Genomic DNA, 18,914 nt, shown 5'->3' on the forward strand with positions numbered 1-18,914 from the left:
AGCTTTGTAAGTATTGATCCCTTCACATTTCTAAACATGGGCCAAATCCAGTGCCCGTTGTTCCAGTGATCTTATGGCCCTTACTCTTTTTTTTTTTTTTTTTACTCTTCCCTTCCTTGGATTAAATTCTCACTGCCACCTGAAAACGACTGAGTAAGGGACTCAGGATTCGGTCCATTAGATTTTGCCACTTACTTGTCTAAATAAGATAATAAATGCTCCTGCATTTCAACTCGAACTATCTAAAATAAGTGTAGAACGGGAGAAGTGAAAATGGAAGTCTTGGTGGCTTGAGGTGTTGTTTTTCTAAACATTCCCCATTAGTAAGCAAGCAGTCTCTTAATACTGCATGGTCCCATAGAGATCTTTAAATAGCATTGCTAGGATTTCGGTAAAACAGGGGCGCCGAGCTTTTAAACACAAAGAAACTCGGGAATGGTTTCTTTTTTCATGAGATCTGAGCAGATCACTGTTTTCTTGGCCTCTCCTCTTTTTTTTTTATTGGACATCTGCTGGGATCTGTATTTTTTTGATGGGGCGGGAGTAAAGGGGGTTGGGGTGGGGGTAATCACAACATATTCTGCAAAAAAATCCCGGATGCTATAAATGGAAGCCCCCAACAGTTCAGATCATCTGAAGCAAGATGAAAATATCAGGCATCCAAGAAACATATGTGCACATGGCTTATAGCCCAATCTCCTAGCTAGGGCTCTGCATTAAATAAAATGCAGCAGGTCATGTTGCTACAGCTATAACAGATTACTAGGTGCAGTGTGCACGCCTCTATGGAACAGCAGGTTTTTAAACAACTGGAAATGTAGATCCTGTTTATGGATAATGCAAATGGCTTCAGTCAGGCACAGCTGCATTTTAGGAGGTGAGGTTATGAGGCTTTCTTGAAGATTTTGGTACTTTGCAACAGAATCCTTCAGAAACCGGCCTGTGCCAAAGCTAAACTGGAGAGCAGTGTCTAAGAGGACTATTGACTATGACCTACATTTTTAAAGGATGATATGAATCAATCCAGAACTTTGGCAAGAGTTCGCAGCTGGGGGGTTGCGTTTTAAGCCAATGTCAATTATGTCATTACTGAGCCTGCAGAAGCTATTACTAATGTTACTTTTACAGTTCACTGCCGACCAGAGAAAAGAGTTTTTCACACTGTTGTCGTTTTGTTGGAGCAAGACTATACGAATCACAGATGGCTTCCTTGCCAGATGTAGCCTCGTGGGACTGCAGTTTTGAGTTTACAAGAGGTTTAATGAAAACTTGGCACTTTCCCAACTTTTGGTGAATATTCTTGGGCTGTCAACTCACGCAAACAAGTCAAGATCCCAAAAATTTCCAACTACTTCTCCCTGAACAGGGAAGTGGAAAAAGTTTTACCTGAGAAGCAAAACCTAAACAAACAAACAAACACCCCAACACCCCACCACCGTCAGCCTGAGTCAGTATGCATTGAAATCAATGGGAAGGCTCTCACTGACTTTTGTGGACCTTTGATTAGTTCCCAAGTCTTTGTTGTTGTGGATGACAGCAATAGCATATTTCAGAAGATGAGGTGCATTGAATAGGAGGGGGAAGCTCTAATGTCATAGTCCTTGCTTTTGATGTCTGCTGTTCTTTTTAAGTTGTGTCTTTTTTCAGCTCCTTCTCAGATTAAAAGTTCATTTGGTAGACTTTGTGTTTGCTTTACTTTTCTCAGTAGTACAAGGAGTTCAATGGGATTGGGTTAAAAGGAATTGTCAAGAATATGCCACAAGAATGATGACTTCTCTTTCTCGCAACCCAGTCCTTGGCCGCGGGGTGGGGGGTGGGGAATTGAACTAACTGATTTCACTAACACCACACTGTCACATCTTTTCCACATTATTTTAATTTTAAAGTATATAATTCCCCTCTTCTACTCCCCCCAGTCCCCATATTTGTAACTAACATAGCTTATCAATGGCTTGACATTCTCAAACAGCATCTCACAATAGCTGTGTGATGTTCACTTGAAGTGAAACAACTGGATGGCTTTAACTACAATAGGAACAGGTGGTAAATCTACCTACACTATCACAACAAACCCCACCTTTAGAGGTTCTTTGGACTAGAGAGCACTACCACCAACTGGTAAGTATGAGTCACCTGTACCTATCTACTGCTGGCCTCAAAATGTGATCTCAGCTGTGGGATGGGGGTGGCTGGGAAGAAGAAACCAAATAGCTGGATGAAATCTCTCCTAGAAAATGCATCATTATTCCTAGAAGTATATCCCTAGAAGTATATGAAGAGGGCATTTCAGAGGGTAATTAAAAAAGCCCGCTGCTATTCATAATGGGTAGAAAGGTAAAGCTCCCATCTGATTTGTGGGCCTTTAACAACCCTGTCCTCCCACCCTTGCATTTGCTAGAAAGTGTTTGCACATATTTAAATCTCTCTGGCTTGACTCTAATACATTTTGGTATCATTCCCCACCTTAAGTTCTTATGACAGAGGGTTTGATTCTCCACGGCCTGGCACACAATAGTCCCATTTGCATCTGGGTAAAGTGGGAGTACCAGAGCAGCACAATAGTGTCTTAAACCCACTTGGCAAAGGTGCAAATGCCTGTGCCATAAGACAAAAATCATGGGGAGTTCATCTTGTTTCCACAGATCTAGGGTCAGAGCCCCAGCTGTTGTAAATCAACATTAACTTCAAGGGAGCTATGTTGATTTACATGGTCCGAGAATCTGGCCCTTCATTCTTAAGCACTGTTATTCTATTGCCTTTCACAAGAACTAATTTCACTGTACAAAACCAAAACCAGCTGGAGTAATTTTCACTAGATTCAAAGCACATTGAAGTCAATGAAGATTTTTCATATGACTAAAGTGGGAGTTGGATCAGGCTCTAGACCACCACAATGGCACATCTCTTGTCATTTGAAACATAAACCCTTCACCGCAAAGTGATGGACTTCACCAAATGCAATATTCATTAGCCTTAAATTCTGCAGCAATGAATATTAGAAACCACACTAAAAGAAATCACTGGCAATATGATGATTTGACTTTACAATCTATGTCTCTTGCACTTTTACTTATGCCCAGGTCTCTTTAGGCTGTCCTGCCTACCTCTAACGAAGCTCCTTAGATACCTTCACAGCTGCATTTTCTTCCTTGTTTTACACAGCAGGGAGCTTATTGTTCGTACTCAAAATATAACACCAGTAACAACAATGTGAAGCTTCTGTTAGCAAGGAGCATGGTGCTTATGAAATAATTTTCAACTTGCAACTGGTCTAAGTGTTTTAGAGAGCCATTTTTACTTTGGTGATATGTCAGAAGCCTTTATACTAGTGATATATAATACTTACGCCCCCCATCCTGCAAAGATTTCTGTGCAGGTGGAGCCCTGACCTTGAGTGGAGTCTTATTGACTGTTGGAGTTCTGCATGGAGCTTTTTGTAGGATTGGGGCCCTAGACTGTTATCACTTTGTAGCAGAGGAAGGACGATTCCATGGTTAGGGAGCTAGGGGACTCGGGAGACTGGGGTTCAGTTCCTTGCTCTGCTACAGACTTTCTTGGTGATCCCAGGCAAGTCACTGAAGGTCTGTCGACGCTCATGGTGGCATGTAGAGTGCAGACACAGTATGTCCAGCTAGACTCGGTATACACAGCAGTGAAGATGGTGGGGGATGGCTTAGGTGAACCTCCAGGGCTTATGCCTGAACCTCCAGGGTATATATATCCTACCCAGGCTCCCTACATGCCCAAGCAGTGCCTCCCATGTCTACAATGCTATTTTTAGCAGTGTAATGTCCTGCTGCCTCCCCCTGCCAGAGCCTTTCCTTGCCACGCAGCAGTGATAAGTGTGGCCAGAGCCTGCCTTTCATAGTGGTGTGTGGTGCCTCTATTCTACCCGCTGCCATAAGTGTAGACATAGTCTTAGTCTCTCGCTGGGCCTCAGTTCCCTTATCTGTGAAATGGGGATGAGCACTTCGCTCACTCATAGGTGTGTTATCAGGATAACTACATTAAAGAGTATGAGGAGCCAAAGTAATGGTGCCCATATAAATTCCTAGAGATGGATGGCATGCCTGGCTGATAACGCACAACATTACCCAAGTTAAAAATAATCATAGTATTGTGCACTTAACTCCTTTGGCTTTTACACCTGGTAAATGCAAGACAGGAAATCTGGCTCCATGATCCATCATGTCAGGCTCTGAAAAGGAGCCAGCTTGGGTGAAATTTGAGTCAGCCATTAAAAATGCATTGAAGGTTAAAGCAACATGAACATTTTAGTCAGCTGTGATGTCATCTCTAATACTTTTAAATGGGGGGGAGGGAACAGTTTACCAGAGGTATAGGAGAAGAGAGGGGGGAAAACCCACACATACATTTAAATATTCAAAGCTGCTATCGGACATTACTTCAATATTGCGGTAATTTCCTAGATGGGTTTAAAATTTGATTCAATTATGAATCAAAAGGAAAAAATGAAAAAGGATGTGAAATGTCGGCTTAATAATTGCTTAATTATTTGAATCGGAACTTGTTGAGCTATGATATATGGCAATGACTGGGGAACTGGCTAAGACAGCATATGAATAGTTACTACTAGGTGCAGTGCGATGTGAATGGGAAGTGATTACTGTGTGAAATGAATGGAGACTGGGTACAGTATTGTACATGAGAAATGAAAGCAGACCTGAACTTGAAACAATATGAATGAGCACTTCTAAGATGCACTTTAGATCTATTTCTGGCTGGTTGTGAACTTTGAGGTGGCAAAATTAAGAGAGAAAGATCTGATAGATGTAGAATATAGCAGGACATCGAATCAGATAGCTTGAGCAGTATCTGATATACTCCCTGATTTGTTTCATTACCTGATAAAGTAAAAAGAAAAGGAGTACTTGTGGCACTTTAGAGACTAACAAATTTATTTGAGCATAAGCTTCTGTGAGCTGCAGGTCACTTCATCGGATGCATTCGATGAAGTGAGCTGTAGCTCACGAAAGCTTATGCTCTAATAAATTTGTTAGTCTCTAAGGTGCCACAAGTACTCCTTTTCTTTTTGCAAATACAGACTAACACGGCTGCTATTCTGAAATCTGATAAAGTAACACATTTTAAAAATTAGTAAATAGCATCATGCTCACTTATGTGTAAATATGCAAATAGCGCCATCCACAATCATGATGACCATAATTCCGAACAACTAATTGTCTTTTAAGTACCAGGGTAGGAAATATTTTGTCTCAAGTTGAAGCTAGTGCTGTGTGGCAAACTAGAATGGAGGTCCTGGAGAATGGGTTCAATAACTGGGAGCTAGCTAATAACACAATATGTAATTTGGCAGCAGATTATTCCCCCAGGTGTGTGGAGGGCATTCCTCCACCTGTCATTTGCCCCTGCCTGCCTGTTTGGGGGTAGGGAAGTGTTGTCTCCACAGATCCATCCCCCACTGTTCCCTGACCCAGTGAAGAACTTGTCATGGATCCATACGTGGGAAGAGAAACAAGAAGGCAGGCTAGGTGGGGGGGAGGCAGGTGCACTATTCACATCTCTCTCTCTTGCTCTCCTCGCCCTAGACACCAGTAGATACTCTACGGTAAAGCCTGAGTTCTTCCATTCTGTAGAATGCCTATTTGGGCTTTGCCAGAGCCAGAAGAACCACATGGATTACATCCGATGAGTTGCATCCGATGAAGTGAGCTGTAGCTCACGAAAGCTTATGCTCAAATAAATTTGTTAGTCTCTAAGGTGCCACAAGTATGCCTTTTCTTTTTGCGAATACAGACTAACACAGCTGTTACTCTGAAACCATGGATTACATGCTAGTCATATTGCTTACGGCTTTTCTGGAAGGGGCTTAGGTGAAGAGGGCCGTATAAGGAATAGAATAGAATGCTGGGAGTAGAGAGGGGAGAGCAGAAGCACAGAGTCTGCTTACAGATAAGTCTTGCCTCCTGCATATTCACTGTGATCCTTCTCGATCTCATTGGATCTATGGGTATGGGTGCCAAACCCACCACCCATTATGTGGGTCAGGACCCTGTTCCCTGCAAGAATATTCTCAGGTGGAAATTTTGTAAAGAGGACCACATAGGGGAGCAGTCTGAAATAAATGGCACCATGCTTGGCAAACAGGTATGGAATAGGCACCCTGAATACTAGTGTGAAGAGTTGGTGCAGAGAGCTGAATCTTGTACTTAAGAGCTACACCTAGAGAGAAGGGGTGCCCGTGTAGTAGCTGAGATGGCAGACATAGCTGTGGGGGGATTTTCAGCTGGCGGATGAGCAAAAAGGGACAGGTAGTTCTCTGGGGTATGTTTATAGCAAAGCTAGCACAGAAGGAGAAAATGCATCTAAAATAGGCAGAGGAGTACAGAGGGAAGAGAGAGCTATCTCTTTCACTGTTGTGTACTAAGACTAGAGAAGACAAATATATAGAATGTTGTGAACGAACATTCAGGAATAGCAGAAAAACAATAAACCTGCCCAATGTGTCTGTGCTGAAAGCCATTTACATGCTTGAGTTGGCATACATCAGATAGCCAATACAGCTTTGCCAATTTACACCAACCAAGGATCTGGCCCTCGGTACTTACTCCAGATCTAGACAAATGTTAAGAGTGTGACAAATGAAATAAAGAAATGAGAATAAAACTACATACACAATAGTGGTTTTGCCATTTTGATGTACTTGTATGCTAATCTGAATCATGCTAGTAAAGAAAAATGGAACTGAGGTTATTTTCTGACAAAGAGATGCTTTTCAGAGGGAACTGGAGAAAGCAGAAGAGGTTAAGATTATAGGTCACATAGAAGACAAAAGGACTACTGATATGAATAAAGCCAGAAAGGTTTGGCCTTGTATAGAATGATGAAGTTGAAATTAACTGACAACAACCACTGGAATAGCATCATAGAAGTTCAAACAAATCAGCAGTCAGCAATTATTATTTCATAGAATCATAGAAGATTAGGGTTGGAAGAGACCTCAGGAGGTCATCTAGTCCAACCTCCTGCTCAAAGCAGGACCGACCCCAACTAAATCATCCCAGTCAGGGCTTTGTCAAGCTGGGCCTTAAAAAACCTCTAAGAATGGAGATTCCACCACCTCCCTAGGTAACCCATTCCAGTGCTTTACCACCATCCTAGTGAAATAATTTTTCCTAATATCCAACCCAGACCTCCCACACTGCAATATGAGACCATTGCTCCTTGTTCTGTCATCTGCCACCACTGAGAATAGCCAAGCTCCATTCTCTTTGGAACCCCCCTTCAGGTGATTGAAGGCTGCTATCAAATCCCCCCTCACTCTTCTTTTCTGCAGACTAAATAAGCCCAGTTCCCTCAGCCTCTCCTCATAAGTCATGTGTTCCAGTCCCCTAATCATTTTCATTGCCCTCCGCTGGACTTTCTCCAATTTTTCCACATCTTTTCTGTAGTGGCGGGGGGGGCCAAAACTGGATGCCATACTCCAGATTTGGCCTGACCAGTGCCGAATAGAGGGGAATAATCACTTCCCTCGATCTGCTGGCAATGCTCCTACTAATGCAGCCCATTATGCCGTTAACCTTCTTTGCAACAAGGCCACACAGTTGACTCATAGCCAGCTTCTCGTCCACTGTAATCTCCAGGTCCTTTTCTGCCAAACTGCTACTTAGCCAGCCAGTCCCCAGCCTGTAGCAGTGCACGGGATTCTTCCATCCTAAAGGCAGGACTCTGCCTTTGTCCTTGTTGAACCTCATCAGATTTCTTTTAGCCCAATCCTCCAATTTGTCTAGGTCACTCTGGACCATATCCATACCCTCCAGTGTATCTACCTCTCCACCCAGCTTAGTGTCAACTACGAACGTGCTGAGGATGCAATCCATCCCATCATCCAGTTCGTTAATGAAGATGTTGAACAAAACCAGCCCCAGGACTGACCCCTGGGCACTCCACTTGATACCAACTGCCAACTAGACATTGGGCTGTTGAGCCCGACAATCTAGCCAGCTTTCTATTCACCTTATAGTCCATTCATCTAATCCATACTTCTTTAACTTGCTGGCAAGAATACTGTGGGAGACTGAATCAAAAGCTTTGCTAAAATCAAGGTACATCATTCACCCTTTCCCCATATCCACAGAGACAGTTATCTCATCAAAGAAGGCAATCAGGTTGGTAAGGCATGACTTGCCCTTGGTGAATCTGTTGACGGTTCCTGATCACCTTCCTCTCCTCCGAGTGCTTCAGAATGGATTCCTTGAGCTCCTGCTCCATGATTTTTCCAGGAACTGAGGTGAGGCTGACTGGTCTGTTGTTCCCCGGATTCTCCTTCTGCCCTTTTTAAAAGATGGGCACTATATTTCCCTTTTTCCAATCGTCCGGCAATTGTATTGCTAGTGCCTAGGAGCCCCAGTCGTAGATCAGGACCACATTATGCTAGGCACTGTACAAACAGAATAGAATAAAACTGTCCCTATACCAAAGTACTTACAATCTGCATTTCTAATGGTACCGAAGTTTTCCACTTTCCAGGAGATTTTTTGCAACCTGAAGGAAGAGATGGTAGTCTGAAATGATTGGCTTTTCCGATTAATGGCACATGGTTAGTAGAGTAGATTTTTTTTTAACTCTAAACATTTCTTTTGAAAAAAAAAATGGCTTTTGGGGGGCAATACATTTTTTAAGTTTTTCATTAACGTGCCTCCATTTTTGTCAGCAAATAAAAACATCCCAAAATTTAGATTTTTAAAATAAAAAAAACAAACAAACAGTTTTTAGAAAATCAGGTTTTGGCAACTGAAAACTCAAAAGAGAGAGAGAGAGAGAAAGGCTCACCATTTTTTTGGTTTCCAGGAATCAAAAACCAAATTTTTTTTAAAAAATTCAATTTTGGGGCACCAAAACCTGAAACATTTCAGCTGGTGGGCAAAAAACTTTCAGTAAGATTAGAGACAGGCCATTTTTTTTTTGGTGCCAAAAACTGGAAAAAATGTTTTCGAATGAAAACTCCAAAACATCTGTAGAAAAACTGACAAAAACAAAAAACTGGTGAGAGAATATATATTTGTCAAACAGCTTTAGTAACCAGGCACTTTGACATAGTTTCTCTTTTAACAAGATATTTGTATTTGTATTTCATAGATACCAAGGCCAGAACTTAAAGCTAAAGTTGCCAGGAGAATGGAGGCTGCCTTTCTCCTAATTTTGATAACACCGCTGCAGCCCTTACACTCCAGCGTGGCTTCTTGGTAACCACTTCCCCACCATTTAGCAGTGCCCGTGGCAGTAGTGTACGAATCCCTTTTCAACACATTCGTGGTCCACATCTGCAGCAAGGCCCAACTGGTTGTTTGGAGCTCTGTGACTCAGAACCTAACATCCAGTTGCTGCCCTACATTGAGGTTTGCTGGGATCAAAACACAATGATTCAGAGCTCAAGAAAACATTGCCAATTCAAGCCATTGGAGTTGGAGATTTTTCCCCACCTAGTAAATTTTACTTGAGCTGCATAAGTCTTGTAAAACATTGGACTGTCTAATAAGAGATACCATTATTCCATTTGCCTGTAAAAATGACTTTTTTCCTATGTCCCAAATCAGAGATGGGCTTTTGTTTTGTTTGTAAAAACTAGTTTTTGAGGAATCTGTCCTTTGTACCAAGGACCCTTGAATTCAACAGCAGCAGCACTTACTACTTGAGTCAAAGCAGCATTGTTAGTGGAAGTTACTAGAAGTAGCAAATATTCTTTCCCAGTCTTCTGCTACTGCAGAGCCCATCAAATGTTGCTGCTTAGTATATGGCTGAGTCAATACAGTGGCATTTCAATTCACTGGAAGTCTGAGAGGTCCCTTGTCAGCAAGACTTTGATTTGAGTAAATCACGGCTGCCTGGGCTGGTGTCTAGTGATACAGCCCTTTAGTTGCTCTTTGTCAGCCTAATCATACTCTATACACAGCCTGCAATCCCATGGAAGTGCTAGGGCTGCTTCTGCACCACTTGCACAGCACAAATGAGACACCCCATTGTTAAAATACAAAGGAGTCTGTTTGCAGCTCTTTAGCAGCCCCTTTGCACCATGGGACTACAGTAAAGCCAAAGTCTCTTTTGGATGGGAGTAAATTGATAGGGATTTTCTGTTGATCTTCTGATCAGAATGTGCTACAGCTACAGGATGAAGAGATAGCAGAATGTTTTCAAAAGATGTTAGCGGATGTGATGAGAGATTTCTGTAATTCATACCCATGGAAGTAGGGGCCGAAGTGTTATTCTTTCTTGCAACTGAACAATTCTCGCCTCATTCTCTCTCTGACTCCCCACCGGGCCGTGCTCAACATCGCTGGGACTATGCAAGGCGCGCCAAGGCTAAAGAGTCAATAAGCGTGTCTTGTTTAAACTTTAGGGGGAGCAAGGGAAGGGAATTCTGAATCTTAATGTTCGTTTTCTGTTGTGACTATACCTACAATGAAACCTCTGTGTGTTTTATCTGGAGCAGTTAAAGGAGCAATGTGGCTATTCTCTAGAGGGGAAGTAAAATGCTATGTAGCAGCTGAAAAGTGCTAAGAGATGTTAGGGTGAAGGACACGTAGCACATCTTCCTGCCTAGAAAAGGAAGTTAGATCTGAATTCTGTACAGCATCGTGATATGGTTGCCAATTTTGGTTGGACGTATTCCTGGAGGTTTCATCACATGACATAATCTTTATTAAAGTTTAATATTTAATTCCTGGAGACTCCAAGACAATCCTGGAGGGTTGGCAACCCTATATCATAAGAATGTTTTCCCTCCAAACCACCATTGTGAACAGTAGTTCTATTACAGGGAGATTATTCTTGAGTTTCTGCTAGTAGCACGGTTGGAGAAATCACTGGTGGATAAGCTGCATAAGTATATTGGGGAGGCGAGGGGAAAGACGACCACGAATAGTTTAGGTTTCAGAGAGGTAGCCGTGTTAGTCTGTATCATCAAAATCAACAAGGAGTCCTTATGGTACCTTAGAGAAGGACAAAATATAGGACAAAAGGGCAAATAGGACAAAAATATAAGGCATGCAGAGGATAGGATGTGCAGCTGCTGTTGTGGGCTAGAGGACTCCTCTCTCCATGCCCACAGAACACCTGACTATGATAAGGAGGAGAAAGAATAGGACATGGGAGGATATGATCAGTGAGATCCTGCAAGCCAGTGCTGCATTGAACCATGAACAGAGGGCCTGGATGAATATTTCAGACAGTATGGAGAAGGAAAGAGCAGACAGGAGAAAGGCCCAGAAGTCCCAGCAGGAAAAGGAGGAGGAGAGGGAGATACACCAGGACATAATAGGGCTTCTCCAGCAGAAAACAGATTCTGTAGACTCTTCTTGACCTACAGGTTCAACAAGCACAAGGCTTGCCTTGCTTTGCACTCAGTGGAGAACTCCATTTCTGCATCTCCCTACACTCCCGCCCCACATTCCACATGGCATCAGGACCCACATCCCTACCCCTACCACTCCATGCTGAGAACAGTAAGAAAAAACACAGCTTCACATACATACATCAATGGCTCTCACAGGTCAGTGTGCAGCCCAAATGAACTTAGATGGACTTAGATGTTTTCCCCTTCTTAAGTCCTGTTCTGTTAATTTATTTCAGAAGTTTTTTATTGTATTTGTTTGTTACTTGCATAGGGTGAGCAGACGTCCCATTTTTAAAAGGACAGTCCCATATTTAAGCCCTCCTGCAGGTGTCCTGACTTTTTCTTAAAAACAGGCAAATTGTCCCATATTTTCTGTCTCCCCTGCATCAGTACTGGCGGGTCCTGCTGCTGGCCAGGTCCCTGCTCATCATGGGGGGGGGGCCCAGTGGCTGATAATGGGGGTGGGAATGCAAGGCTGGTGGTGGGGCAAAGATGCAGCGCACGGGGCCAGCCACTTCCCCTGTTTGTCTGTCAGCATAGCCCGTGCTGGGTCTTGGCAAGCAGGGCCCTGCCGCCCACCCCATTTCCAGCCAGCACTGGCCGCGCGCCGCAGTGGTTGGTGAGTGCGGGCAGGCGCCAGGCAGTGACAGGTTATGTGTCACCTCTCCTGTCCACCCATTAGCCCCTTATGTGCTCCCCCTCTCGCTATCCTTTCCCTGCTTTGCCCCTTCATAAAATCATATAATATCAGGGTTGGAAGGGACCTCAGGAGGTCATCTAGTCCAACCGCCTGCTCAAAGCAGGACCAATCCCCAACTAAATCATCCCAGCCAGGGCTTTGTCAAGCCTGACCTTAAAAACCTCAAAAGAAGGAAATTCCACCGCCTCCCTAGGTAACCCATTCCTGTGCTTCACCACCCTCCTAGTGAAAAAGTTTTTCCTAATATCCAAACTAAACTTCCCCCACTGCAACTTGAGATCATTACTCCTTGTTCTGTCATCTGCTACTACTGAGAACAGTCTAGATCCATCCTCTTTGGAACCCCCTTTCAGGTAGTTGAAAGCAGCTACCAAATCCCCCCTCATTCTTCTCTTCCCAGAGACAATCCCAGTTCCCTCATCCTCTCCTCATAAGTCATATGTTCCAGTCCCCTAATCATTTTTGTTGCCCTCCACTGGACGCTTTCCAATTTTTCCACATCCTTCTTGTAGTGTGGGGCCCAAAACTGGACACAGTACTCCAGATGAGGCCTCACCAATGTCAAATAGAGGGGAAAGATCACGTCCCTCGATCTGCTGGCAATGCCCCTACTAATACAGCTCAAAATGCTGTTAGCCTTCTTGGCAACAAGGGCACACTGTTGACTCATATCCAGTTTCTCGTCCACTGTAACCCCTAGGTCCTTTTCTGCAGAACTGCTGCCTAGCTGCTCGGTCCCTAGTCTATAGCGGTGCATGGGATTCTTCCATCCTAAGTACAGGACTCTGCACTTGTCCTTGTTGAACCTGATCAGATTTCTTTTAGCCCAATCCTCTAATTTGTCTAGGTCACTCTGTATTCTATCCCTACCCTCCAGCATGTCAATCACTCCTCCCAGTTTAGTGTCATCTGCAAACTTGCTGAGGCTGCAATCCACGCCATCCTCCAGATCATTAATAAAGATATCGAACAAAACAGGCCCCACTCCACTTGATACTGGCTGCCAACTAGATATGGTGCCATTGATCACTACCTGTTGAGCCCAATGATCTAGCCAGCTTTATAGTCCATTCATCCAGCTCATACTTCTTTAACTTGCTGGCAAGAATACTGTGGGAGACCATATCAAAAGCTTTGCTAAAGTCAAGGAATAACACATCCACTGCTTTCCCCTCATCCACAGAGCCAGTTATCTCGGCATAGAAGGCAATTAGATTAGTCAGGCATGACTTGCCCTTGGTGAATCCATGCTGACTGTTCCTGATCACCTTCTTCTTCTCTAAGTGCTTCAGAATTGATTCCTTGAGGACCTGTTCCATGATTTTTCCAGGGACTGAGGTGAGGCTGACTGGCCTGTAGTACCCCAGATCCTCCTTCTTCCCTTTTTTAAAGATGGGCACTACATTAGCCTTTTTCCAGTCGTCCGGGACCTCCCCCAATCGCCATGAGTTTTTGAAGATAATGGCCAATGGCTCTGCAATCACATCCGCCAACTCCTTTAGCACTCTCAGATGCAGCACATCCAGCCCCATGGACTTGTGCTTGTCCAGCTTTTCTAAATAGTCCCAAACCACTTTTCTCCACAGAGGGCTGGTCACCTCCTCCCCTTTGCTCTAACAGTTCTCTGTAACACAAACTAAAAAAGGTGGTTCATAGTGGTCCCTCCTGGTCTTAAAAATCCATGAATCTATGATCATGGGATATGAAGCGCTATGATCATAGCTACTAGCTACTTGCTTGACACAGATTATAGAACTTCAACCAGTAATTCTGGCATTAAACCCATAACTTCTGTTTGAGCAGTAGACTAATTTTCATCCTAAAGTTTGACTTCTTTCACATTTACATTGCAATACAAAAGATTCCAGTCATTTTAAAAAGTAAACATAATGAAATGGTACAACAAGGTAGACTTCAGAATTAATCACAGACACAGTCATTGCTGCTGGAAGTCACTATGCCAGGATGCTAGAGTTAAAAGCTAAAAATTGCCAGGGAAATCCATTCCCCATCCCCTTGGAATAAAAGCACTGACTAGAGCCAGGCTACTTTCATTCCAATTAAATTTTCATTAAAATTAACAAGGCCCATTCAGTCATTTAAAAGAGAAAAGGGAAAAAAGGGGAACTATCTGCAAGTGTCATCACTAGTCCAAACAATCAAAACATGCTGTACTATCATTGATCTAAGTTGAATGGGGACTTGGTTAGTCAGTCGGGATGGGACCATAAAGTAGATGTGTCACTACAGACCCGTAGATGCTTGTATGATATTTTCTCCTTTATGCTATGCTTTACCATGTGTCAAGATACCTCTAGAAGCGATGTTATAATTTTCTGAGACATGGTTTTCTGTTGAGTGCACAATAAATAAAAGCACTCTGCATGTAACACACTACAGGAAATATCTGCTTCACATCCCACGATTTGTCTACATGCAAAGCCAAACAAAATTCACAAAGTGGGCATAGTTCTGAACTGGATTGGCTCAGGGGCCAGAGACCACTCGGCCTTGTCACCCAGGACAAAGACAATGTTTTGTCACATTAACATTTTAAGCTGTGTAAAGCATGAGAGGAAAGGGACACTTTGAAGATTGTAAGTGCTATGCACTAGGTTGCCATTAAAAAACCTACACAGCTCCCACTGACTTTCATGGAAGCAGAATAGGCCCTTATTGTGGACACCCAAATGTTATCAATATTTTTTCTTACCTGGATTCCTGTTTCTCCCTACAAAACTGAGACAACTTGCATTGGCCATCCATGTTCTTTTGGACTTTCATAATAAAATATCATCTTCAAAGGCATATGTGATGACTAGATTTGTCACAGTCCATGAGAAACAATTTTAGCAGTCATCTTGACGTAAGACTTGATTTAAATGCAAAGTCATGCACATTGGAAAACATAATCCCAACTATACATACAAAATTATGAAATCTAAATTTAGCTGTTAACACTCAAGAAAGATCTTGGAGTCACTGTGGATAGTTCTCTGATACATCTGCTCAATGTTCAGTGGCAATCAAAAAAAAAAACACCCTTACAGAATGTTAGGAAACATTAGGAAAGAGACAGGTAATAAGACAGTAAATATCATTATGCCACTATATAAATCCAAGGTATGTGCACACCTTGAATACAGCTTGCATTTCTGTTGTCCCATCTCAAAACAGCTTTTAGAAATGGAAAAGATACAGCAAAAGGCAACAAAAATAATTCAGGGTATGGAACAGCTTCCATCTGAGGAGAGATTAAAAGACTGGGACTGTTCATCTTTGAAAAGAGAGGATATCGGGGGGTGGGGGGGTATGACAGAGGTCTATAAAGTCATGACTGGTGTGGAGAAAGTGAATAATGTAGTGTTATTTACCCCTTCACACAGTACAAGAACTGGGGGTTGCCAGATGAAATTAATGGCAGCAAATTTAAAGCAAACAAAAGGAAGTACTTCTTCACACAATAAACTGTCAACCTGTGGAACTCATTGCCAGGGGATGTGAAGGCCAAAAGTCTAACTGGGTTTAAAAAAGAACTGGATAAGTTCATGGAAGATAGGTTCATCAATGGCTAATAGCCAAGATGGTCAGGGATGCAACCCTATGCTCTGGGTGCCCCTATATCTGACTGCTAAATGTTTGAGCTGGACGACAGGGGATGAATCATTTGATAATTGCCCTGTTCTGTTCATTCCCTTTGAAGCAGCTGGCTTTGGCCAGTGTCGGAAAACAGGATACTGGGCTAGGTGGGTCACTGGTCTGACCCAGTATGGCCGTTCTGATGTTCTTAAGACACATGGACATGGAGACGAAAGCAATGGTTTACATGATTAGCTGGAGCTACAGAGCCCACAGACAGAAAATTTCAGGACAGTCAAATAAGGCCAAAGGGCCAGAGTGAAATGACCTAGATTTCACATTCACCTTCTCTCTCCTTGTATCATTTTCTTTTTCCTTCTCAAAGATGCCCCTGGTATCGCACTCTGATGCTATTTAGAGTATGTCTACACTACAGCTGGGAGGAAGCCTCCCAGCCCCGTTAGACAGACTTCTGCTAGCAGGTCTCCAACTACAGTGCTAAAAATAGCAGAGTGGATGTGGCAATCAGGTGGCAGTTCAGGGGCTCAAGCCCACCTGAGCATGGAGGCCAACCCAAGTCTCCGTCACAGCCACAATGTCCACACAGCTATTTTTAGAGTGCTGGCTCGAGCCCTTCTAGCATGAGTCTATCTGTCAGGCAGGAGAGGCACATTTCCAGCTGCAGTATAGACATACCTTTAGAGGTTTGCTTACTTAGATCTCAGCAGAGATTTGCCAGATGAACTATTTTAGCAATGTAACCATTTGTTGTTTCAAAGACCTGAACGCGAGCCCTTTATAACTCTGGATTTTCTTTTCTTTCACTCCCTATTTTCCCCTGTCACGGTGACAGATGAATTAATTAATTCACCTTTCCTAAACCAGCCAATAGCCCATCCACAACTACTGACATCAGCACTATCTTCTGTGCATACTTCACTGATCACCCTGTATCAAAGGCACTGACCTCAGCCGACAAGCTGGACCAGGTTTATTCTCTATCAGGTGGCTCCTCAACCCTGACAATGTTCCAGTGTAAATGAGAGCTCCCCAACTAATATGGCTCATGCCCTTATTTGACATTTCTGTCATTAAACTTGTCAAGTTACTTGAGGGATTTATCAGAATGAAGAGGTTTCCTCTGTACACCCTTTTTTTAATACCCCAAAGCCTGGCTGAGGACATCTGCTTGGAAGTATGGTGATTTGTCTGTCTGACAAAATATATGCTTCCAAAAACCAGCACAATGTGGGCTGGAATAAGATAGCCCTTTAACGATATTATAGGCAGCAGTTTAGTAGGGCCAGAGTAAAACAGATGTCAAGAGTAAATTTAAACAGTAAAAACACTGTGTATCAGATATGAACAAGACCTTGCTACAGTACCGTACAATGTTATTCAGAGCTGGGTATGATTATATCTGTGGCACTGCAGTCTTCTGCAGTTTGTCTGGAAGGAAAGTCACATAATTCTTTCACCGCTGTAGGTAGGCCCATGGATCTGAGTCCCTGCCACCCAGAGAAGAGACGCTAAAGAACATCTAATGATACTATAGAAGCACAATGACAAAACACGATACTTCCCAGTTAATACAACTTCAGAAATGACATTTTTGCATTTTTGAAGGCTGAAGGCATCAGCCTAAATTTCAACCAACTTCTCCTAATGATTTTAACTGTTTCCTCAGTTTGTTTAGCTATAGTAAATCCTGGGCGTTTTATGAATATCGAAGGAGTATGAATGATAAGTTGTATGCAAAATGGAGATGATCCAAACATAGATTTGTGAATGAATGATTGTTCCGATATATTAAAAACTAGATTTCCCCCCCATTTTATTGCATAATGGGCATATTTTATTGACCAAAATAACAAACTAACAAAAAATAGAAAAGAAAAGAATAAAAACAAGATTTTTTTGGTTCAACATCTTATAAGCCCAGTTGGTTATGTTCAGAGTGGCCATAGGTTTTACATAGGACAGCAGGCACTCACTCTCTACTGCCTTTGTACCACTCAGTCAGCTCAAGGGGAACAGAGACTGTCCACAAGTCCCTTGCCAGGGCTTTCCCTGGCAGGGGAGGGAGTGCCCTAAGTGGGCAGGCAGCCAGCAGAGCAGGCTCTTGAGCCTCCCCCATCCACATCCCACAAGCCCTGGAGCCTGGAACGTGACAGGGATGGGGAAGAGGAGTGGCTTTGATGAACTCCAGCAATCCCCAACTGGTGGATAGTCCCCTGGGAACCATAGCCAGCTGTTGTAAATTACAGCAGCTCCCAGGCTGTTCTAATATGTGTCCAGGCAGCGAATCTGGAAACTCCAACCAGGCCCTTGTGCCCTGCAGTGCCCAATGGTAACTGGCTGCAGCCAAGAGCCTAGCCCCTAGAATCTAACACAAGATCTTTTTGGTGATCAGTGTCAGACTGTCAGGTGTATGAGCCTAACAAGCACTTTCCTACATTTTATAAAGCACAAACAATACATTTCTCATCATACTGCTCCTTCTCCTCTCCTCTCCCCAGAGAGCATAGTACAACACACACATTTTGCATACTCTGAAAACTATAAATAAACCCACATTTTGCTGGTTCAGCCTTCTGCTGGCAACCTTTATGTACTTTGTCACTGAAGCCCAGAGTGCCTCTTAAAGTGACCATTTTGTCCTGGCAGGACTCACTCACTCTGTAGCTCTGCTAGAAAATCTGACTTGGTTCCAAACTAACAAATAAAAGAAGCACCACTCCTTACTTGCTTTTGGCTCTGCAAAGGACTGCTGACCTGCGGGGATGCTCCATGCCAGAGGAAAGGAAAAATAAAATACTGCTTGGCAGGGTAAATGAAAAGAGAAAAGGAATTTTGTGGAAGTGGATGTTTCTACTTGCAGGCATTAGTTACCAAGAACTAAATAGTCCCTTGGTCTTAATGAATAAAGGCGTTTGATTGAAAGGAGAATAGCTCCTCATACCACATTCCAGAAAAGCACCAGGCCTGAGTTTGCACCCCAGGGATGAAAAGGAACTTCCATTTCTTTTTCACTAAGGAGGTTACTTTCAGATACTATAACAAGTTCCCCCTGCCTAACTTTTCTTATTGTGGATCGGCACCTCCCTTGCTACAAGCAGGAACACTTCACTAGAAAAAACAGAACTACAAATGGAAGAGAAAGAGACAAGAGTCTCCAGCCCTGCTTCCAGACACACACACACACACCCTGTCCAGGTGACTTCATGCCCTCAGAGGGAGGTGTTGGTGTACACCCTAAAT

The sequence above is a fragment of the Dermochelys coriacea genome, chromosome 8 (genome assembly GCF_009764565.3).
Source record: "Dermochelys coriacea isolate rDerCor1 chromosome 8, rDerCor1.pri.v4, whole genome shotgun sequence".
In the NCBI taxonomy this organism is placed as follows: Eukaryota; Metazoa; Chordata; order Testudines; family Dermochelyidae; genus Dermochelys; species Dermochelys coriacea.